Source organism: Sabethes cyaneus, chromosome 3 (assembly GCF_943734655.1).
Source record: "Sabethes cyaneus chromosome 3, idSabCyanKW18_F2, whole genome shotgun sequence".
Taxonomy (NCBI): domain Eukaryota; kingdom Metazoa; phylum Arthropoda; class Insecta; order Diptera; family Culicidae; genus Sabethes; species Sabethes cyaneus.
Genome location: NC_071355.1, coordinates 8,034,065 through 8,059,321, shown reverse-complemented (window position 1 = coordinate 8,059,321; position 25,257 = coordinate 8,034,065). Strand labels below are relative to the sequence as shown.

The 25,257-nt window shown below is 42.9% G+C and overlaps 1 protein-coding gene and 1 non-coding gene across 3 annotated transcripts in view; one reads left to right on the top strand and one right to left on the bottom strand.

Moving 5' to 3' along the window:
* Positions 1 to 1,156: 1,156 nt before the first annotated feature.
* Positions 1,157 to 25,257, top strand: part of LOC128744392 (1-phosphatidylinositol 4,5-bisphosphate phosphodiesterase) — a 185,127-nt gene continuing 161,026 nt past the window's right edge. For both annotated transcript variants that reach the window (XR_008412387.1, XM_053841375.1), the window contains exon 1: positions 1,157 to 2,222. The gene's annotated coding sequence lies outside the window, so the exon portion shown is untranslated. The remainder of the gene's footprint in view (positions 2,223 to 25,257) is intronic.
* Trnag-gcc (transfer RNA glycine (anticodon GCC)) lies at positions 15,197 to 15,267 on the bottom strand. The gene has a single exon. It is a non-coding gene; the product is annotated as a tRNA-Gly (tRNA).

Genomic DNA, 25,257 nt, shown 5'->3' with positions numbered 1-25,257 from the left:
AGAAATGTTTCTTGGGTTATGTCTCTCACGTTTATCTGTTTTTAGTTTTGCTCGTTTGTTGTATTATGTATTCCCTTTATAGTTTAGATTTCCCTCCTTTTCCCTGTAGTTATTTCTTTTCTCTTTCTTTGCTACTTTTCTTTTCCTATCTCGTTTTCCGCCTTTTTCCCGAGTCCTGAATTTCCCCTGTTCCATTTGTCGTCTCTTTTCTTTCGTTTTTTCCTCGTTTTCTCTTTTCTTGTCTCGTTTTCTGTCATTTTATGTTCCTGCTCTGCCCATTGTTTCAACGAAATATAATTTTACTCTTGATTATTTGTCGCTGTAACTCTGGATCGGCAAAGAACATGTCGTGATTTGATAATTTATTTTGCGGATTCCTTGGCTTTCTAGATTTTCAATTTTTCTCAAGTAAAACATAGTTTTTCGATTTTGCTAGGAAGTTTTCCAGCGCTGTGGAAAATTTTGTTAAAAATTTTCTCCAGACATAGTATATTTTTTGAATTGCTGGAATTTTCATTGCAAAATTAGTGTGCTATTTCTTAATAAGAAATGTCCGAGAAAATCGGGAAATGTCTTATGAAGTTTTCATAAAATACGGAATAGTTTTTTTGAATTCTGGGACATTTCGGGTAATTTGGGCAATAATTTGAAACAAGGCCACTTCGGAAAATTTTTGTATATCATTAAGGACAAATTTTCTAACTGATTTTTCATCTATTTCTATTTCGTTTGATTTCTTTCAGAACTACAGATTACCAACCAACTGTGAAACACTGAAAAACTGACCCAACCTATTGTTCCCTTCACGTAGGAAAACGCGAGAGCGTGAGTCTCCGGTGTGCGCGTCACGGCACTCACTGATGGGGCCATCGTTATCGACGTCGTGCTCACCACAGCGGCGGCGCTCGTACCGTACAGACCGAAGACGACGTGCGAATATATACTTGACAGATGTTTTCAGACCAGTCGTTCGTTGTATGGCTCGTATTGTACGTACTACGGTTACGGTCGCCTCGCCATTCTATTGCTGATGCTCTGCTAGTGCCTTTGACTAGTAGTGAGTGAGAGTTTACTTGTGTGTCGGCCTGCCTGTGCCTGCCGTTTGCTTGCTACCCGACTGCGGAGTCTCGCAAAAGCTGCCGATGCGTCGCGGTGTGTGTCCGTCGAGTTCGAGTGTCGAGTCAAGTCAGCCTGTGTCTGGGCTTCAGAAAATTGCAAAGGGAAAAAAGCCTTGCAAGCCAAAGTGATTAAAGTACTGCAGTTTGATGCAACGCCGCTGACCGTACAGCTAGTTTGGATTGTTCCCCGTCGTGATTCCGACGGACAAACCCAACTCCGTAGTGGTTCCGTCGTTCGAAAGTGTGTGCTAGTTCATACAGATCGTATCGGAGAGGTTAGTTACCTAGCCAGTCAGTGCGCGGTGATAAAAGGCGAAAATGTTAGTGCAGCAGCAGGCCGCGGAGGTTCGGAAGCTTCCAGCCAACTAGATTCAGCTTGAGGTGCAGTTTTGTTCTGTCAAATTCTAGGGGATTCTAGGGGCCAACTAGTTGCTTGGAAGTGCATTAGTGGGGGCGATAATTTTCAGTTTCTGCTTTCTGGCTAGGAAAATTTGCAAGCCTAGCCTTGTCGAGTACAGTGAGCGAGAGAAGAGGGTGTATTTTCCAAAGCGTGAAAAATTTTTTTTGTTGGGGAGTGTGAGTTTTCCGTCGTTTATTAGACAGAGCAGCTCCAAACTTGCCCGAAACAAGACAGTGTGCTTGTGTACGTGAATTTATTCTACAAAGTGCGTACGGGAAAGTCTGAGAGGACACCGTGCAGTAAGCAGCAGCAGCGAAGAGGAAAATTCGAAACAAAAACGAAGGTTTTTTCACGGTGTTCGTTTTCCCACCATACAGCCGCCGCAGTCCAGGGTTCACAAGTGGAAGTGAAAACTTTCCCCCCTGGATAGCCAGTGTGTGTGAGAGAGAGGGAGCGAAAGAGAGCGAAAATAGTAACATTTTCGGGAAGAAGTTAATTGAAAAGTGATTCATTATTGTTATTATTGCCAGTCGAAGTTGGGACCACCTACCAATCGCCCGTGCCGCCCACCACCCTGCCATCGAGTGGGGTAAGATCAACGTGAAAAAATCTCGCATCCGAAAGGTTTGAAACCTTTGCCATCGACCAGCAGAACTCTAGAGGGTCTATCTCTCTAGCTAGCGCTTCGTTCGAGCTATTTCAAGGTAAGTTTACAAATATTTACTCTCGCCAATTCCGTTCCCTCCGCGGCTGGCTGTATTTTATTCAGCTGTGGTATGCGGTTGGGTAAACCGTATGTAGCGGCGAGGAAGCGCATGCCAAACCAAACCAGCCAGAAAAAAAGACGAGGAAGGTAAACAAATGTTAGACCGGCTTCCTCTGGCTCTGTTTTCGTTTTCGGCGAACCACAGAGACTAGTGCTCTTCACGATACACAAATGGCTACATCGGTGGCAGGCAGGGCAGGGATTGTGCGCTTGGAATTGAGACAAACAAACAGCAAAACGGCTGATTAAAAAAGCGCATTTCTCGGAACGCGGCCAAACTCCGGGTCGGGTTTGTTGGAAAATGATTCGTAGGTAATCCGTAAGTTGAATCTTCAAGCGCAAATTTGGTTATCACTTTGGCCGCACCTTCTTGGAGAAGGTGCGTAAGAGTGGGGACTGTCGACTGTGACTGATGTTTATTATTCAGACAGTTACATTGTGCTCTGCTGTCAATAATCATACTTGAACAGCTGCCTGTAGAATGTTAGTTCGACACTTGCTGCCGACTTTTTCCTTGCATTTCCACTGACCTGGCTTCTTTACAAGTGTCATACTATTCAGTATTTTTATCTGGTCTTTGGATATCCGGCCGTCGCCGTCGTAAGGCAAACTTGCGTTTTTGTAGAGATGCTGTATTCAAAAAAGTATCTACTGAGCAAAAAACAGCAAATGAAAAAACACATTTTGCCATATAATAAAGCAAACAAATTTTGGTCAGATTAAGCTAGCCACTACTATTACCGAGAGACACTACGGAGGTACCGTAAGAAAGGAGTGAATTTAGTCGAAAACGACCTCCTCCAAACTCACTTTTTCGGCGACAATCCGATTAGCGAATTAGTACCGAATTCAGGATCCGTTTCCAGTTTGGAAAATCTGTAGTTTTGCCATGTTACCCTGTTATGATTTCGTTTCAAACTAAGAAAGAGGCAAAGTTCAATCAGATTTTAAATCAAATTTATGGTTTAAATTAAAGTATAACCGACACTAGAGCTTTATTTGAAGGTCTGTTACTAAAGTGTTTTCTGTTTTCTGATAATATAGTGAGTTTCTATTCAAACGAATGAATCCCGCGTGAGAGACGTAAATGCCAACCAATAGCGGGATTGACTCTTCATTTTTTGTTGTTTTTTAACGTTTGTTAGTCATTTTTCGTAGTTTTTAACATCTGGCATCGTTTTTTGTCGCTTTTCAGTGATTTGTTATCAGTTTTTGTGGCGCTTTTGGTTTAGCAGTGTCATCATTTGTAGTCTTTTTTGGTAATTTTTGTCGTTGTATTTCTATCTTTTTATTATCTTTTCACTGCCTTTTCTGAGTCTATTTATTTGTCGTTTAGTATTGTGTTTCTTGGCATTTTCTGTCGCTCTTTTGGCGTTTTTTCGGCGTCTCTTCATCGTATTTTTGTCGTCTTTCGCCCTTCATCGTTTTTTCGTCATATTTTTTCCAACTTTTCATCAAATTTTCGTCATTTTTTAACATCTGTTTTTCTACATTTTTTCCGGCGACTTCTTACCGTTTTTGGTTTTTGTTTTGGACTCTACATCGTTATTTTGTCGTCTTTTCTTCTTTTTTTTGTAATCTTTTCATCAACCTTCGTCCTATTTGTTGTTAACTCAACAAATTTGTGAACTTTTTCTTGTCTTTTCATCTTTTTTTCTTCGTCTTTCAAACGTATATTCGCCATTTTTATGTCGTCTCTTTTGTATGTTTTATCGTCTGTTTAACGCTTTTAAAACGGCTCAAAGAACCATCAGAATGATGCTTGGGAATAGCAGATCATTCTCAGTGTGTATTTTCTGGTGATCTAATTCTTTGTGATGATTAATAGCAAAGCTGGCCACGCCCATGCAGGTCAATTTGGGAGGGAAAGGAATATTAGTCCGACACTCGCTGCTACTAGAGACCAAGGAATCCTCTGCATCATCCACAAGTGTCACGGGAAGGAGTTGTTACTAGTGGAAATGAGCCGATCCACGGATCCACCGAGGCAGGTGGTGCAATCACTATCACTCGAGCTCGCGCACGATCTGAGGGCGTGCCCGGTTTTGCGACCATTGCGAAACAGGGAGTGGAGATCCGACATAAAAAATTATGAGAAATCAGATTACAGAGAGATCAGAGAGATTACAGAGAGATCAGATAACCGCACCGAAAATACATATTCGATTCGTTCGAAATCTCGCGGTGGCAATTATTAAATACCGATAGAAATTACGCGCGATGCTCCTCCTAGGTAAACCGATCTCACGATTCAAATGCACGCCTATAAGACTTCAATAAAAGTTCCGGTTTGAAAACGCGCCATTCCATCAAATGAATTCAAAAGGACCCTCTGAAACAACCGCTGTCGGAAAAATACGACGAGCGAGACACGAAAGCAAACGATGCTAAACCACCACACGAAACGACTCTCAGTATGTAATCACACCGCTTGTGTGACTCTAACCGGATTCGGATAATTCAGAAATTTTCTTGCAAATCCACTAATTACGAAAATTAAGATCGCGGTCAGTCGCGGCGTAGTGGTTAGCATTCACGCCTCTCACGCCGAGGACCCGGGTTCAAATCCCGGATATTATTCACTGCATGTTTTGAAGATAAATGAAACTTAACATTTTTCGAAAAGTTTATCAAAATATAATACACCAGCTGCAACCCGCGTGCGTCGTCTCGTGTCTAATTGAGAGCAAATCGGAGGTACGCTATGTAACTGAATGGGGTGAAACTACGTAACTTTTGCTCGTCTTGAATGCAATCTGGTATGATTGGTTTAAGGTTTTGCTTAATGTGGGCGATTGTTACCACGAAAATATATGGCGCCACTCGTTATGGCTACAGACAATACTGTAACAATTTATTAAGCAAACCCTATTAAAATTGTTGTTCCATTTTTCTTATGTTCCCTTCAGGAACATCTTACTCATTTGATCATATAAAAAGCAGTTGATAAAAGCTATTCGAGAGTACACACGTCGTTTTACTTATCGTGAGCCTTGAAGAATCCTATATTAGGCTACATCTCTGTAGACAGGATATCGCGGACGGTTAAAAAGTATCGAGTTTCGAAGTTTCGAAAGTAGACGGATTTAACGTGGAATTCGCCGAGGTTTTATCGGGAATACGTTGCCGGGAGAAACGTAGAAACGGAGAAGGTACCGCGTGTTTGCCGCGAGGTAGCAGCTATCGATAGTAAAAGCTATTTAAGCGTGTGAAACAGAAAACCAGATATAGTTTCGAAAAAAACCCCGTGATTTGGACTAACTTAGTGAATAATACCGAAACACGTGCTGGGTTAAGTTCACTCTGTGCGACCATTTTGTAGGCGCTAGTGTGGTGCATTGTGTGATGAGCGACTCCGAGGACAAGTCATCAGTAAGTGATCACACGAATATTACCCTACGGAACAAAAGTCAGGCAGAGAAAATGGCCGATGCTGAAAGGCTCAAGCAGGAAAACGATCGTCTGAGGCAGCAAATTGAGCTTTTGCAAACACAACATCAGCTTCGAGCGGCAGTCGCCCAGTTACAAGCCCGAACGAAAATGCCAGAGCCAAGAGAAATGGAAAGTCTTGTGAGTAAGTTTGATCCGAAAGACCCAACTAACCCTACAGCGGAAGAATGGGTAAAGTCGATCGAGAGCGTAGCAAGATCGTATAACTGGACGGAAGATGCAAAGCTGTATTGTGCTCGGCTTCAGCTGCAAGGTGCCGCACGGCTGTGGTTTGAAGGAGTAAGAGACGAAGTAGCCGATTGGGAATCGTTTGCCTCAGCAATTAAAGCAGGTTTTCCGTCATCGAAAGGGTCAATTCACTATCACAATGTTATGCAGAGCCGTCGCCGGTTGCCTACGGAGACAATAGAAGAGTTCGTATACTGTATGAACGCAATGGGGAAACGAGGTGGCTTCGACGAGCACACCATCGTAACGTACATAATAAATGGACTCTCAGCATTTTTGGTTCGTTCGAAAGTCAGTGTAGCCAACACCAATACTGTTCAAGAACTTTTAACACAGTTGAAGTGGATCGAACGATTGCAAGAGTTATCTAGTTCGCGTACTGAAATACAAAGAGCTGGTACATCTCAACCGGCAAACGTTGAGATTGCGGGTCGTTCGGATTTCGCCGATCGTTCGAATGACGGCGTGAAAAGAAAAAAATGTTTTCGTTGCCATCAAGAAGGTCACTGGAAGCGTGATTGTCCCCTAGCGAGCCAGAAAACGGATAGCCGGATTAAAGTGATACAACGGAAAAGTGCCTTCGTAAAGCCAGTGATGATAGGAGATCTGACATTAACTGCGTTAGTGGATACCGGGGCGATGGTCTCTACTATTCAAGAGTGTTATGCTTTGCGATGTGGAGAATTGCACTCATGTGAAAAGGTGCTGCAAGGTTTCGGGTTGCAGCAAGTGGCTGTGAAATCGTTGTGTGCTGCGAAAATTGTGGTGGATCAGGTGGAACTACCTGTAAAATTTCACGTGGTACCAGATTATGTGCAAGAAACGCCAATAATTATCGGTGAAGATATCATCGATCAAGATAATCTAGTGATGGTTAAACGAGGTGCGGAAGTGCGGTTCCAGTTAGATTCAGAAGAAACTGACAGTGAAAACGTCGGAGATGGTACGGCTACAAAACCAATGACGGTTTTTAAGATCGACGCAGCAGAAGAAAAGAATTCCATAAATGCCGAAGATATAAAGTGTGGAGGTACATTAAATGCTCGAATCCAGTTGCTGCAAATTATGAATGGATATCGCCAGTGCTTTTCTAAAACAATAAAGGAACTTGGGGTTGCCAAGAATGCTGAAATGAAGATTGTGCTCAAAGATGCAGAACCTGTGTATGTGAAACCGAGGAAACTGGAATACACTCGAGAAGCAGTTTTGAGTGAAATCGTGGCTGATTTAGTGGAAGCTGGGATAATTGAAGAGACAGAGTCGCCGTACAACAGTCCAGTAGTTTTAGTGCCGAAGAAGGACAATCAGTTTCGAATGGCAGTGGACTACAGACAACTGAATTCGAAGACGATGAAAGATCGGTTCCCGATGCCAGACATAGAAAGTTGTCTTAACAAGCTGGCGGGTGGAAAGGTTTTTATCTCAGTTGACCTCTACAGCGGATATTATCAAATTCCTCTCGCGCCGGATTCTCAGGATTATACAGCGTTTTCGACAAAAGATGGTCATTTTCGTTTTCTTAGAATGCCATTCGGGCTTGTAAATGGATGCGCTGTGTTTCAACGATTGATTAACAAAGTTCTAAATCTGGTGAAGGATGATGGTGTGGTCGGGTACATGGACGACCTGATTGTAGCTGGAACTACGGAATTAGAGGTGCTCGAGAAGTTTCAGAGAATGCTAGGGGTGTTAAAAAAGTTCGGCCTCACTATCAATCTGAAAAAGAGCCAATTCTTCGAAGAAACGGTAGTGTTTTTGGGCTTCGAGGTCAATCAAGAGGGAGTCAAACCGGGTCCACTGAAGACGGAAGCCGTCCGAAGGTTCCCAATCCCCACCTCGATTGGACAAGTCCAGCAGTTCATTGGCCTCTCCGGATTTTTTCGGCGATTTGTCAAAGGCTACAGCATCATCGCAGCGCCACTCTACAAACTTCTGAAGAAGGATGCGGTGTTCGAGTGGGAGGATGAGCAACAGCAGGCGTTCGAAACCATTAAGGCTATCCTGAGCACCAGACCGCTTCTAGCGCTATTTGATCCAAATCGGGATCTGGAATTGCATACCGATGCGTCGTCAATTGGATTGGCGGCTGTACTGCTGATGAAAGTGGAAGAAGGACTTAAGCCGCTAAGTTATTTTAGCAGGAAAACCAACAACGATGAATGCCGCTACCACAGCTACGAGCTGGAAATGTTGGCCGCTGTAGCGGGGGTGGAACGTTTTCGCTATTACCTGCTAGGAAGAAAATTCATCATTAAGACAGATTGCAGCGCGGTGAAAGATGCGTTTAAAAAGAAGGATATCAATCATCGAGTCGCACGATATTTCCTAAAGTTGCTGGAATATGATTTCGAAATCGAGTACCGACCCGGAACAGCGATGGCTCATGTCGATTCGCTGAGCAGGAATCCTGTGGAACCCCCTGGAGAAGTTGAATCAGTTGGTGAGAAGATAATGTCACTCGAAATAAGTAACGGTGACGCGCTGGTATCCATGCAGCGCCGAGATGCGAAACTAGTAAAAATCATCGAGCAAGTGGGCGGCATTCCAATATCTGATGAACAGAGGCAGGTCCAGGAGAATTACCTTGTGGAAAATCACCGATTATATAGGAAAGTAGCTGGAAGGAAATGTTGGGTGGTGCCAGCCAATATTAGATGGAGGCTACTCAAACATTATCACGACGACTATGGCCACTCCGGGGAAGAGAAAGTTCTACAGCTGCTAGTGCAAAAATTCTGGTTTCCTCACATGCGCAAGTATACGCGGAGTTACATCAAAGCCTGCCCAGGCTGTGCGTTCGCGAAGGAGAAAGGAGGGCGTCAGGAGGGGTTATTACACCCAATCCCCAAGCATCCCGTTCCATTTCACACTATCCATCTCGACCATTTGGGACCTTTTCCACGTTCATCTAGAGGTAATGTGCACATATTAGTACTGATTTGCGGGTTTTCGAAGTTCATCCTAGCGAAGCCGGTTAGGTCAACTAAATCTGCGCCAGTAGTGGCCATGTTACAGGACGTAATAGGAGTTTTTGGATCACCGGGAAGGATTATAACAGACCGCGGAACAGCGTTCACAAGCCGTGCGTTTGCAACGATGTGTCGCGAAATAGGGTCCCAACACATAAAAGTCGCTGTAGGATCTCCCAGGGGAAACGGCCAAGTAGAGCGCTTCAATAGAACCATTTTGAATTCGCTTCGAGCTCTGGTTGAGCCAAGCGACCGCAAATGGGATGAACAGCTAAATGGAATTCAGTGGGCTATGAACAACAGTCGGAATTCTACCACTGGGTGCAGTCCTACGTCGTTGCTACTGAGCTACAAGCCTCGAGATATTCATCGTAATGAAATTATACTTGCTCTACACGATGCAGACGACAATAGAGTGGCTGACCCCGCGCAACTGAAAGCTTGTGCACAACAACGGATACAGCTGAAGCAGGAATCACAAAAGCGTTACTTCGATCAACGACCTAGAGAAGCCAGAGTTTTCCAAATAGGAGATCTAGTCTTGGTAGAAAAGGACCAGTTTCAACCAGGAGGCAGTCACAAGCTGGAGCCGCGGTACAAAGGACCTTATGTTATTGCGGCTAATTTGGGAAGCGACAGATATCAAGTTGAAAGTCTACCGGAGCAGAGCGAGCGTCGTTTTTCAACAGTCTACTCTGCCGATCGCATTAAACCATGGTGCGAGTTACCGGATCTGGAGCTGATTGATGATACCTTGATGGAGTCTGACGTTGAAGAGTCCGGCGATTCAATGGATGACGCGGAAGAGGACGAGTAACTTACGATGAGGGCATCGTGCGAAGCTGGGTGTCCGATTGTAACAATTTATTAAGCAAACCCTATTAAAATTGTTGTTCCATTTTTCTTATGTTCCCTTCAGGAACATCTTACTCATTTGATCATATAAAAAGCAGTTGATAAAAGCTATTCGAGAGTACACACGTCGTTTTACTTATCGTGAGCCTTGAAGAATCCTATATTAGGCTACAATACTCTTATATATATAGATTTGAGCACTTGATCCGTAGATCTGTAGAAAATCCCTAAGTTCTGGTCCTCACAGATCTGGCTTCACTGCTTGTCGGTCTTGGGCTGCCAGTTTTCAATCGCCGCTAACAAATCGGTTCTAACCGGTAACAGGTCTGCCTCGAAGTCATCAGTCTCTGTCGCGTTATCTATAGAATATTGTTTTTGCTAGTCGTTAATCCGGCATCCTCAAAAACGCCAAGAGCTCTCCTTCAACGTCCCCGCTTCATGGCCATAGAGTAACGCCGAAAGAATTGCCATCTTATAGAGTGTGACTTTCGTACGGTGTTGTAGGTTAACTGTTATAACGTGTCACTAACGTACCAAGATAGACGTTTTCGTCGACCGTTTCAAAAGTATCTCCATTTATGACCACGGCAATTTCAACACCCGAAGGGCTACCACGCTCTCTCCAGCCACCATATACTTCATTTTTGTAGAGTTTATGATAAGCCCTATTCTCGCAGCTTCCTCTTTAAGATGCGTGTACGCCTCTCTACAGTTCTGCGGTTAACACCGATGATATCGATGTCATCCGCAAACCCTCGGAGCATGTGAGATTTCATGATGATGATGGCACCGCTTCTCTGCACGTTTGCCCTGCGAATAGCACCTTCCAATGCAATATTAAACAGCAGATTCAAGGACCTGCCACCTTGCTTCAAACGTCATCTAACGTCACAAACGAGTCCGATGTCTCACCCGATATACTGGCGCTCAATTTTGACCCATCAAGGGTAGCACGTATCATCCTAATCAGTTTTGTTCCGAGCATAATCAGCTATTGCTCATTTCGTTCAACTGAATCGGACGCCGCCTTGAAGTCTATAAACAAATGGTGAGTCTGCAAGTTGAATTCCCGGAATGTATATAGGATTTGTCGCTAGGTGAACGTTTGATTCGTCGTGGAGCTCCCTCACGAAAACCCCACATAGATTCTCTGTAACAGTCTCAGTCTATGAAACAGGAAGCGGAAAAGAATTGTTTATGCAGAATTTAGGAAAGCAATTCCCAAATAATTGCTGCGTTCGAGGTGATGGCCCTTTTTGTAAACAGGACATAGGTAGTTCCTTCCCAGTCTATAAAACAGCCATTCACTCCCGACCTTTAAAAGTTCGGTAGTGATGCTGTCTTTCCAGCTACTTTGCCGTTTTTCAGCTCTCTCGCTGCTTTATTCACCTCGTCCAAAGTTGGTGGATCCACACCTTGTCCATCGTCCTTAATCGTAATCCTATTTCTTTTGACAGCTCTATCATCGAAATATTGTTTCCAACACCTGGCTATCTCCGATTTATCGATAATCAGGTTCTTTTCCTTGTCGTTGCACATAACAAGAGCTAGCACTGTCCGGTTTCTTATTCCGTTGATCGTCTTAAAGAAACTTCTAGTATCGTGCCTCTCGAAACAATTCGCCGCCTCCGCAAGAACACGATTTCAGTACTGGCGTTTCTTACGACGGTGAAGTCTCTTTTCGGTATTTATCTCTGCTCTGGTGTCATCTTGATTCTTCTCGTCAGTCACTCGTTGGTACTCTGTGTCGAACCACTCACTGTGGTTTTGTGAAATATAATTTAACTGACTCAAAGAATTGCTCAAGACTTACTTGTTTAACCAACTGCAGACGACTGACTGTGCTTAGCAATCGGCACTTTGAATGCGGTCGGAATATAAGCGATTCCGATTATTGCCGATAGGATAACAACCGAACCGTTCATCCGGTTGCGACGGTACCAAAGCGTATTACTGCCGAGATGCAGTGTTTCTCCTTCACATCATCGAGTTGGTCGTTTGGCAGGGCGTCACTTTTATCAGGCTATGGTTTGAAGGCTTTTTGGGGAGTGAGGAAGTGTCTGGTGCGAAGAATGATAAACTGGATGAACCAGAAAATTTCGATGTATAGGCCTAAAATATATTGGGTCGTTCAATGGCGGGTGGGGCTCGAACCGACACTCTTTTGGTTGGCGTGGAGTGAAAGAACTGGGAGAATAAAACAAAACTTTAATGTTGTACTAACTAATATAAGGTTGCGGCAGTAGTTTAGTTAGTAAAACATTCGGGTACCAACCGAAAGAGTATAGACGATCATTAATTGGTCTCCACCGAATGACACACTTTATTTGTTTTCCATGTTGTACAAATCCAATTCGAATTAGAATGTACTGCGCGGAATTCGTGTTCTCCTGTCTTCGGTCATCGCACCACCTGACAGCAATGGCTGCAACCAGTGAACCAGCAGCTAACTTTGCCAAAAGTCATGCCTTTCGTTTCGATGTTCATGCAGGATGAGCCACCACCCAGTCTCAATCCTCGCCACGTCTCAGAGTGTCCTTTGTCAGTTTGTTCGGAAATCCGTGTTCGTGCATTATGTACCATAGGCCTCGATCAACTGTATCGGATGCTGCTTTGAAGTCAATAAAGATGTGATGGAAGGTCACGTTGTGTTTCCAAAATTCTGGCAACATCTGTCGAATGACGAAAATTATGTCCGTAGTAGCACGAACTACCATGAAGCTCGTTTGGAAATTCCCTACGAAACCTTGTGCTATCGGTGACAGCCGGCAGAACCGGATCTGGAAGAGTACTTTGTAGACGGCGTTTATCTGCGTTATGCCACGAAAGTCGCAACACTCGAATCGATTACCCTCTTTGTAAATGAGACAAAAACTCTGTCCATCCATTGCTCCGACAGCTTTTCCTCCTCACAAAACCTGGAAATTAGCCATAGAGGCCATAGAGGCGCTGGACAAAAGAAGTCTGCACAACCCCCCTTATTAACGTAGTTTGGTCAATTTCATAGGAACGGAGCCTTTCTCCGAAGACCCGCGCTGTGAAACGCGGACTAACACGCTTTCGGACGAACAACGTCACACGCAGTACCTTGCAAGTCGTAAGGGCCTGCATAGTGGCGTCGTCCTCAAACTAAAAACAAGTTAGATTAAAACTTCTCTGTCGGTGGTTTCTACGGTAGGTGGAGGAAGAGGCACAATTTGTGTCTAAAAATAGCCCAACCCATTTTGCTACGTTAATAAAAAGGGATTTGCAGACTTCTTTTGTCCAGCGTCTGTATGATTCAAAAGTACACGGGTACCAGCGAGCCACACGCCATGGCAGGTGTTGTGGGTTCGAATCCGGTTATAATCTCTGATTATAGCTTGGTTCGACCCATGCACCTTCCAGCATTGGACAAAAGATAGGAGTCACAACGACAACTTGTTAAGCGTAGCTACCTATTGCCCCCCCCCTTCCTTTCCACTCTTTCCCCTACTTTCCCAAAAAAATTTCATTACTTTCCCTACCGTCCCTCCATCAATTGTAAAAACCATCGTTTAAAAAAACACTAAGAAAATATGCTGTTATGATCGACTGAGGTACATATATTGTGTTGCGGATTTTCGGCTTTCCAGTCAGTTTTATATTGAAAACGGCTTTTTTATCAAATAATATTACCTTTGAAAAAGGCCAAAACGAAAGGCCGAAACGTCAGGCAGTATAAAAAAGCCGTTTTCAATATAAAACTGACTGGAAAGCCGAAAATCCGCTATACATTAAGAAAATATAATAAACTCTTCAATTGTTGCGTGGTCCTTAAAAGATCCGATTGATTGATTATAATCATTGATAATTATCATGATAATCATCATAACTCCAGCTTGCAATAAACTTGCACTAACGCACTTAACGTAATTTTCTTTTCGGTAAATTGGAGTGCCGATAACCGCAAACCAAGCAACGAAAGTGTTGCAACGAACCAACCGGAAAGCCACAGCAGCTATGCGATCGACGAAGCCGTTCGTGTATAGATATGAGTCACGATGAAATATCAGTCCAGGTGGCCAGCTGCAAGCGACGTGGGATAATTCTGGTCTTTTTGTTGTCGTGAGCAGCACTTCCGCAGTTAATTATTCCATCACGACAGCCAGCTCCAGCTTCCATAGTTTCCTTTCCTCAGCAGCCGATGAATACGACAGACCGGGAACTGCAGCGGTGCACGACTCGAGCGTGACTTTCGTTTGCCCTTGATGCTTTCTCTTTTGTCGCGTCCAGACATGCCAGTAAGATGTTGGCAGTAGCTCAGCTAGCGTTTGAATAATGCTGTTCGCTGGCTTACCTCGTGTTGTGTACCAGAGCTAGCGACAAGAATCGGTTCCGCCAATTTTTCGTGGACCATCATTCCATCATCTACGTTGAAGAAAATGGAGCATTTCAGTTTCAGTCTGAACAAAAGCGTAAAGTTACCAGTGAGCCGTTCGCCTTTTGCTGCCAAACAAAAAATACGCTACGTATTATTACTGTTGCATTGGTGATGGATAGATTTGTGTTGCTAAAGAAAACCGAATGAAAAGCCCCAAGTTCCAAGTTTCCTAGGTTCCATCAATTACCGAAAACCGCTTTTTTAAGAACGAACAAATTCTTATATGAAGATGCATAGGATGTTACTATACTTGACCGAACACATTTACTTGGAGCTGGTATATTTGTTGGCTGCTTTGGTACCTTCCGAGACGGCCAACTCAACCAGCAGCAACAAGTGTTCGGAGCAAAAAGAACCAAGCTTTGAAATCTACTTTAGTCGTCCTTTCGTCGTATTCGTAGATCGAAGCTACAATTTTATTGCATTTTAATTAGTATTTTATAAGTGTTTTAGCGGTTACCTTACATTTAGTTTCTTCTACTTCCTCGTGCAGATGCTTTCCTTTCACTACCTCTCTAGTCCTTCTTTTCCTTAGACTGTCAATCTACAATTTTTCCTCTTTGCCCAGCCTTTAATTCCGAGTTTTACAATCTGTATATTACACCAATTGTGAATTTAATTATCATATAGTTTTAATTAATTTATTAAATACCGTTAACAATTTTAATCCGGCCTACAAATTGTTTCCACTGTAGGATAATTATTTAATCGCCGTAAGCGTGAATCACCTTTCTATCAATCGTAAATGCAATTTGCAATTAACTTAAACTATAATTTTATTATAAATTTCCACGTGCCAACTTCACTAATTCTGTCTACTTTTGTTAACGTTTATTTCTTAAATGGCATACGTATTTCCTACCATCATCGATCACTGTCACTCAAGTGCACTTGAGCGGGCTGCATATTTCGCCCTTAAGCTATGTAGGTTAAGTAAGTTAAGTAAGTTAAGTAAATCAAGTAACAGTGTTGTCAATTTGTTCCGGAATATCGTCCCCAACATATTGGTGCATCGGCCGGGAAACGAACCCGGGCCGCCCGCGTGGCAGGCGAGCATTCTACCACTGAACCACCGATGCACCAATATGTTGGGGACGATATTCCGGAACAAATATCGTCCCCAACAACAAGAGAACAGAAGCGCGAGAGGTGATCGGTTGAAATTATTGGATAAGAAGCGAACAATATGAATCAATCGAATTAAATAGACTTAAAATCAGTGAGCGAAAGTTCCTCAAATCTTCATGAACATATGTTTCGTCCTTAAAAGAACGGTTTTTCTTTTCGGATGTGATATGTTGGAAATTTAAACCTTCTTTCCGTCTTCTTGGGCAGCAACAAAACAGCTTTGATGTTCGGAACGATACTTCCCTGAGCAGTGGTGACACCGGACAGAAATTTGTTCAACTCTTTGCCGTTGCGGATGGCCAGCTGCAAGTGACGATAACTCTGGTCATTTTGTTGTCACGAGCAGCATATTTCCTGTCAATTCCAGAACTTCAGCAGCCACGTATTCCATCACGGCAGCGAAACGAGTGCTCCAGCTCCAACACACGCTCAGCATACTTTCCTTTCCTCAGCAGCCGATGAATACGACCGACCGAGAACTGCAGACGTGCACGACTGCGGCACCGCTCGTGTTGCCGTTGGTGGTGCATCACAATAAGTAATTTTCAAGCCAATTAGCAATCAACGAGAAAGGGTAGGATTCCATTTAATTCTCTTATGACTTTGTTATAGTAGAATTAAATGGAATTTTCCATCAACTTTCTCGTTGGTTCTTGAATTGTATCAAAACTTATTCGAAAATAATAGGAAATTATTCCAACCAATCACGAAGCGAGAATTTGTACCTCGACGAAGAGATGAACAGCAGTTTGTTCTAACTACCGAGTTAGAGTTATTTTCAATTTTTCAATGGCGCGTTGAAAATCAATAGTTTTCTATATTTTCCAAATCGATTGTCCGAGCTTGGAAATCTATTAGCAATTGACTGAATTATATGCCGAAGCGTGAAAATGCATTACCACTTTGATGACGTCATTTCCAACAACCAGTCACGAAGTGTCACGTGGTTTCTAGATGGACAAGAGTTCATTATTTACAATTTTTCAGTAGTGTGCACTTAAAAATCAATAGTTTTCCGTATTTGTGTAGATGCGTAGGAGATTTTCCGATCGGTTGGTGCAAAAATATTTAAAATCGATCGGGAAACCGCTAAGCTATTAGCTCTCAAATTCTTTCATTTTTCGTGACGCTCGCGTTTTTCGATTTTTTGGAATGATCCCCTATACCAGCTACCTTCCTGAAACTGTTGTAGATTTATTTATTTATTTATTGTTACCAACAGGCAAAGCTTGCCCTAATGGCCATTATTAACTAATACAAAAAACGTCGAAACATAGACACAAATCTTGAACGTAATACTTGTTGAGACAAATTAAAATCGAACACTGATGAAACTTGGTTGAACGACCTCTGTAGACCAGTGATGGCACTGTTGGTACTGTAGTTGGTGCGACGAAAAGGTAGATTTAGTAGGGGTACTTACTTATTCAGCCGAGAACCGGGGTGGCTCTTGCTGGTCGAGTGCATCTAGCACGTTGAGCCCCTCTATTCCTGGTGGGTTTAGTAGAGGTAGCCTCCGCAGTACTCTCGTTGGTGCATTCAGGTTGATTTGACGAAGGATGGCAGGGCAGTCGATGTTGGATGTCAAGGTATCCGAGACAACCATGACGCGTGCTGTTTCTCGGCGAAGTTCGAGAGTGTCGATACGAATGAGCATGCAACGATCCTCGTATCGCGTGTTTCTCATTGGTTGACGCCATGAAAGCCTTCGAAAAGAGCGTAGCATACGAACCGACGCTAGATACTTTCGATGCGGTAGATTGCATTGTTGTAATGAGGGACCCATACTACTGAGCAGTATTCTAGAGAGGCTCGAACTAGTGACCCGTAGAGCGCTGTTGAAGTCACGTGTCATTCGCATAAACAGGCCTAGTTGTCTAGAGGCCTTGGCAACAATGAAAGAAATGTGTTTTGCTTGAAGGTGAGCTTTACATCAAGTAACACACCAAGATCCTTTACTTGTTCCACGCGCTGAATTGGAATCCCATTTAGTGTATACTGGAAGTGTAGCGGGTGATTTTTCCTCGAAAATGTGATGAGCGAACATTTGGTTGGGTTTAGCAGCATTCGATTAGTCTCGCACCAACTAGCAAAGGTATTAAGCTGTTGCTGGAGAAACAACGCATCGTCAGTGTTATGAACTGCGTAAAATAACTTCAAATCATCCGCAAATGCGAGACGTGGACATTCTAGTGAATGGATTATATCGTTAAAATACCAGTGGGCCCAGATGGCTGCCTTGTGCAATCCTGGAGGTAGCGAGGAACGAATCGGAAATCTAGTCACCGATTTTCACACTCAGCGTTCGTCCCGTTAAGTACGATTCTAACTAGTTCAATAGATCACCGCTAAAACCATAACGGTCCAATTTAGCGACAGCGATGCAATGATTTACCTTATCAAAAGCAGCAGAGAGGTCTGTGTAAATCGCGTCGGTTTGCGATAGTTCAATAAAACTGTTCGTTACATAGCTCGTTAAGCAAACTAAATTCGTAGCACAAGACCGTTTTGGCAGAAATCCGTGTTGCTCATCTGCCATCGCTTGTTGACAGTGCGAAAAAAATTGTTTGATGACTAACTCGAATAATTTCGACGTAGCACACAGCGCTGAAATTCATCGATAGTTATCGATCTTCTTCTTAAGCAACGTAGCCGGGATCCCATCCGGCCCTGGAGAGTAGCAATGCTTTAGCTTAGCGGAAGCGGCCAGAATCATGTTATCGTCGATGTTGATCGAGGCAAACGAGTGGTTAAAGCGAGGAACGTTGCTGAAGCTGAAGCTACCGTCATGAAAGACGTAGTCCTACATCAAAAATCTAGTTGAAATAGAACGTTTGGCAATGATTCAAAGCAGGATATGCTACCACTTTATATCGTTTGTTAGAGGGTGTCTTTAACAATTCTTACAAGTCGTTCCCAAGCCCCGCCTAAATGTAACACTGCTGGCTGACTGAAAGACCAACCTGTGTCCATTTTTACAGATCTTTCATCAGAAGAACTAACCTACAATGGAGAAACAAGCATCAAAATTATTAAAAATTAAATAAAATGAAACTGTAAAAATTTGTTTACGAACTTGACGCGCCACTTCGAATCTTGTTCGTGTTCTAGTTCATGCAGGCTTTTTAATTTTTTTATTGGTAACCGATTTTCAATTTCATTTTCGTTTTTGAGTTATAGTTGTTCTTGTTAAGTAGTGAATGTCAGGGTTCACGTACAATTGCTTTAAACTACTTCCTGTAAATTGTCATTAAAGCAGTGGTACCAACTATTAGATTACTTATATAAGTTTCAGCGCTGATGCGCTCGCTCTCGTTTCGTTCCTGACCATTGGGTTGCATACTTTGTACATGTTAATTAGAAATAAACGTTGATATTAGTGATTTTGTGTTATCAGTCCAAAACTATAGTTTTGGTATTATGCCTTATATTCTAATGAAATAGGGTAAGGAACGAGTTAAGCAGTGTCACCTATTTTAATCAGTTGAAAATAAATGAGCCGAAAATGCACTTTTTTATTCATATTTACAAAATCTTTTGATAGGATCATCTTCACAAATCACTTAACCATACATTTAATTCGCACAAACACAATTTACTGGGTTTCCGACAAGAAATACGATGAGTTAAAAATTGTTGTCCAAAAACGTACATTTTTCAGCTGCTGAAGGCAATCACCACCTCGCTACTAACCAATCCATCACATTTTTCAGCACTGATTACAACCACTCTAAAAATCAAGCACTCGATTGTCACATACCATATTATTCATTATCTTTTTTTCTATTATCTAAGACTTTGTCACTAGCCGAAAGTTTTATTATTTTATAACAAAACTGAAAACAAATTCTGAATTGACGGAACCTATTCACCAGTAGCAGCAACTGCAGCATAACTGATGAACTATCGTGCTGCCAAGACACTGTTTCGGTTCTGGTAATAACAAGTATAGGTTTGAAATTACCTGAAACCTCCAATGGTGAAAATGTGGTTCAATACTTTCAAGAGAAATGTATGTTCATAATTAATTTTTCTTTATTAAAAACAACAGAAAACAGACAGCTTTTTCAATAATTTTCGAAGATTTTCTTAGTGATTTAATGAAGCAACGATGTGTTTCAATGTTATTTGCTTTGACAACACTGTTCTGAGTCGGACCATGTATACTGCTATGTTTGGCTCTTTTGTTCTCCCACCATCCTTATGAACAGCGAGTGAGACGTCAAACTCGCAGTTTCCCATAAGAACACCAGAGAATAAAAGAGACGACGAATACCATTTGCCGAACGGTGCGGTGAGTGTATACCCCGATAAACAATTTAGACAGATGGCATTTTACGCATCTATGCCGATACGCTATGCCGATTACGCATCAGATGCCGATTAGTAGGTCGCGGATAGGAACGCGAACTTACTGAATAGGGGGAAAAGTTCAAGGGTTTTTTATGGGGACGTAAAAAAATTCAGATTTCAGGAGTGCTTAAAAAAGCACCTTGAGGGTGAAAATATGTTCGGTCTGATCAAAATTAGTTCCACCGCTCCAACTTTTAAAGCGAAAAATCAAAAGTTTAGCTCAATGGTAACAGCTTGAAGAACTAAAGATAGCAAGAAGATTGGTATACTGATATCCCCCACTTAGACAACCCATCGCTTGTAATAAAGTAAAACAATCAGTGACCCGCTTAGACTGCTTAAACCCGGTTCTTTACCCTATTTCCCTTGCAATGCAAGTGAAACAGTGAAACAATATTTTTCGCAATTGTCAAAGACCTAACATGTCGTCGTTTTTCATACCATCGAGAATCACTCCAAGCTAAGCAGATTAAAATTACACCATAAAGTTAAATCCTCGATCATATCGCGGCGAACGTAATGCGAATCTGTTTGCCAATAAATAAATCGGCTCTCGCGGTATCACGTACATGCAGCAGTCATTCGACACTGCCGATAAATCGTCCGGTGCGATGCAGGTCTTTCCAGCCATACGATACAAGCGAAGAACCGTGGGACGCATCAGAATGTGTTTATACCGTTCCGTCGTTGATACACTTTCCGGGCACCGCCCGTAACGGGAGGAACGACGATTTACCCAAATAAACTTCGCGAAGCTGGCGCGAATGATTGATGGGAAATACGTTTTCGAAATATTCCCGGATTTTTCCCTCCCTTCCAACAGAACAAGCCGGTGCGGGTGCTGTGGGTGGATTTCGCGACATGCAACAACCCTTCGAGCACGTTTTTTTTTCGTTTCTCCCACCGAAATTCCACGGAAGTGACTGAGTGACACTATACATTGAGCGGTACATTCCCACAGCAGTGATGAGACGACCGACGGTGAAGTTCAAAATATGCTCAACGCGCGTAATACGCGCACATTTTAGGCTTTCATAATGATGTGAATAACCGAAATTAAACCCACCCACCCACCGACCAACCAACCGACCGACCGACTGACTGGCATAGCGGGAACATGAGTCAATTCGCCCCAAATGGATGGCAGGATCTACGCCCGCCCGCGGTTCGCCGAGGAGGAAGCTAAATCTTGTTTGTTGTCTCGCTAGAGGGAAAATGTGCTGAATCGAGTAAAGCGATTTATTTATTTTATTTTTTTTTTCGTTTCGTTTCTTCTCAACCACGAACTAAATTAGCTTCTTTTGCACTACTGAACGTGGCGAAATTTGCGTCTCGTAAAAGGTATTTCAGTCAGTCACCGTGCACACGTGACGATGCGATGCGATGCGATGGTGGCAAACTGGGTGGGAAACTGTTACAGGAGTTCGTTCTGTGACTTTTTTTTCAGCGAAATTTATAATCATTTTTCAGATCCTTCATTCATTCGATGAAAGCGACCTTCCCGGTCTTTATTATTATTTAATGAGCAAAAGCAGCTGAACGAAAAAGAGTTGAAATGCAATGTACAAATCGTTGAAATGGAACCCTTCGCTCGGTTCATGGATATTTTTAACACCTTTGCGTTGCCTTTCGGTGCAGTGGACTACCACTAAGCGGAGGACGGAGGCTTTGCAATCTGCCCCCGCCCCCTCCACATCCGGACATTATTCGCGAGCTCGTTCACTGAATAAAAGCTACTCGGCGTGAATAGATGAGTTTCCTCTTTTTTTGCTCTCTTTTCTTCCGTAAGTATGGCCGTGCCCTTTTCATTCACTTTTGAAAGTTGATGCAAACGAATTACTAGCCCGAAGGAACGATGTACATACCTGATGGTACGGTACGACATCCAAGCCAAGTAACCTTGGCATCATTTTTTTTTTTGAATCATCATCTGATATTGAAGCATAAAACCTGCGCAGATAAGCAACGGAAGCTGGGCCTCCAGCGGGCGATAGCCTGTGCTGCTGTGCCGTGCCGTGATTCAGATCGGTTGGGGTGGTTCTATTTGCCACAGGCTGCCCCCGCTGGGGTTGTCAATTTTCGTTGTTATATTTGCTGTGCTGGAAGAGTGCAGCGGAAAGCCCCCGCAAGAAACAAACATAAACAACCAGCAGTTCATTAGGATGATGGGTCCCCTCTGTAGGCTCATTTTGGTAGTCTCAATAGCTTGGTGCAAATATCATTTTCACTTGCCGTAATGCGAGAAGAATGAAGTGGAAAAAAACAAAGTAGAGTTTGATGCATGCCAAGGGTTGAACTCGGTGGTGTTTAACCGAACTAAACATTCTATCGCGAATCGCCGTTTCAATGTAACCCTGGCACTACTGTAAGAGACACCTATTTGCTATTCTGGCCTTACAATAGCTGCGCTGTCTAGGTTTTGCTAATGCTTTATTCTCCACATACGCCTTCCGACACTCGTAATGGTTGGGGCCGGCCATCCACTCAATCATCTAATCTTCTCGATAAACAACCGTATGTCAAGATGGTTCTACCCGGAGAAGGGTACTCGCTACCACCAATGCAGCAGTTTCCTCCTGCATGAAAGCGAATCTTCTTGATTGATGATAACGATCAAAATCAAGAGGCTTTTATCTTGATCGCCGAATTCGGAAAAACGTCATGAAACAATATCCCAGTTTAAAACGGAAAGTAAATTCACATCCGCGCCTCTCTGAGACCGGCATCCGGTACCTTTTTTTAATTGGTTGATTAATTATTTTTTCATACGATGTTAACAAGGCGCATGGACAACAATAAAGGGAGCAAAAAAAACTCGTTTCAAAAATCCACCTCCATCTGAGCATCTGTAAAATGTCATTGCATAAAATGCTATCGAGTTGAGTTCCTTTCAATGAAGTGATTAAAATAATGACCTGTGACATTTACGGTTACACAAAACTGGGACTGTGCGGGCTACCTACCTACGCGCTTCGATGTGAAATTCAAGCGATTTCACATCCACCGCAACAACGCAACGTCGGTCGTGGTTAATGTTGGGAAAGCCAAACGCGGCACCTTTTGCTTTCGTGGCATTTATCACATCCATAGAATGTATGGTGACAATTCACAATTCGTCTGTTGAATGTTCAAGTTTGTGACTGTTTACGGAGTCCCCGATCTATTATTTGATAGTTTAACAATTTTCAACTCTTTGGGTGTACAATTTTCTGTGACATTTGATTGTTTGTTCTGATGAATTCTTGTCGAAAAGAAGACAAGGAAATGCCTTGGCAGTTTCACCAGAATTCTGGTTCAAACAAAACCACATAAGACGCACAAGACGCACACATTTTCACTCAATGTTGTTCCCTATCACTTTACAGAGTCGAATTTGAAGTACATCTACTTTCAACGCTGCATCCATGTTGCTTGTCTATGCACTCTCGAGACCATCAAAGTCATTTGTAGAGCCGGCGCTTAGACAAAATCACGGATAACTATATAAGCAATGAGTTTTTAAATAAAACCAGCATCGTACCTCGCAACCAAATAAGCGGCAAATCAACTTACATATCAACACGGGAAATCTACGGAAACCGCACAGCACTGTGTTGTGACGTTAGTTGAGAAATCGCTCAAATATGAAGAGACTGCACTTTGTGTTTTCCTTGATATTGAAGGCGCTCTAGATAACGTTTCCTTCGCTTCAATTTTTACGGCTCTCTTTCAAAACGAAATCGACTACAATGAGCTAGATTCAAGCAGAGAAATCACAGCCTCATTGGAAGAAACGTCGGTCATGATTTCGGCGATGAAAAGAAGTCCACAAAAAGCTTTCTCATCCTTGTTTTGGTGAGACGCATTGCTTCACAAGCTACCGCAGCTTGGTAACGAGACTATTGCTTACGCCGAGCACGTATTATTTATCGTCAACCAAATGCCCTTCTGGTATACAAAAAAGGGCCTCGCTGCCGGCTCTGGCCATTTGAATGAGAGTTAAGAATATTTTCAGTTTTTATGCTCGCATTGGGTTTTCCTAAATAAAAACATTATCTCCACTGTGTTGATTCCAATGAGCGGCACGTTGATATCGCGACGAGCAATCGAGTAGTCTAGTCGAGCAGTCGGGTTGAGTAGTAAGTCGTGCAGCCGATTCGAATAGTCAAATCGAGCAGTTGAGTCGAGCAGTCGAGTCGAACAATTTAGTCAAGCAGTCAAACCGAATAGTCCAGTCGGGCAGTTGAATCGATTGGTATCGAGCAGTCTAGTCGAGCAGTTGAGTCAAGCAGTTTTGTCGAGCAGTCGGGTTGAGTGGTTAAGTCGAGCAGTGAAATCGAGCAGTCTAATCGAACAGTTGAATCCAGCTGTTCAGTCAAGCAGTTCAGTCGAGCAGTTGAGTCGCGCTGTCAAGTCGAGCAGTCGAACCGAAGTCCAGTCGAGTAGTCGAATCGAGGAGCTAAGTCTAACAGTTGAATCGAGTAGTCCAGTCGAGTAGTTAAATCGACCTGTTCAGTGAAGCAGTCAAGTCGATCTGTCCAATCGAGCAGGTGAGTCGAGCAGTTGAATCGACCAGTCCAGTCCAGCAGTCTAGTCAACCAGTTGAGCAATCGTTCAGTCCAGCAGTCGATCAGTGAGGTGACTGAGAATAGAACCCATTGCTACGAAAGCACGACGTCTTGTCAGTAGTCGAGTAGTCCAGTCGAGCAGTTGAATCGAGTAGTCTTGTCGAACATTTCAGTCGAACAGTCTAATCGAATAATTTAGTCAAGCAGTCGGGTCAAACGGTTAAGTCGAACAGTTGAGTTTAGCAGTTCATTCGAGCTGTCGAGTCGAGCGATTGAGTCGAGGAGTCTAGTCGAACAGCTTATTCGAGCAGTTGAGTCGAGTAGTCCAGTTGAGCAGCTGAGTCGAGCAATCGAGTCGAGTAGTCCAGTCGAGCAGTTGAGTCGAGTAGTTTAATCAAGCAGTTAAGTCGAGCTGTCGATTCAAACAGAAATCAAGCAGTCGAGTCGAGCAGTCAAATCGAGCAGTCTAGTCGAGCAGTTTAATCGCGCAGTTAAGTCGAGTAGTCCAGTCGAGCAGCTGAATCAAGTAGTTTAAGAAAACAGTTGAGTTGAGTAGTCTAGTCGAGCAGTCGGGTCAAGTGGTTCAGTCGAGCAGTTAAGGGGGAACCCTCCTCTGGAAGCCCGAAAAATAATAGATTTTCATAAATTTTTTTCATATGCTAGAATTATAGTTAAGTGTTGGGGTATTTTGGTTATTGGTTAAGGTATATTTGAAGATATATTGTGTATTTCTTGGATACCAGAATAGTCATTATAATGCTGGTGGCAGGTGAGCGCGTGAATGCCCTCTAGAAAATAGTTCCTTACTGGCGGTACGTGCCGGGAACCAACAAGGTGTCGTACAACGAATCTCAAGGATGATTTTGAAGCTTTAGGTTAATACCTAAATTGTTACGTAGCGGTTTTTGAAAATTCGAAAAATTACCAAAATGGCGGCAGTTTTTCCAAAAGAAAGGTGGTTTTTCAACAAAAATCGCCAAAAAAAGTTCATAAAAAATTGAAAAATTGAGATATCAAAAAAACGGCTACGTAACAATTTAG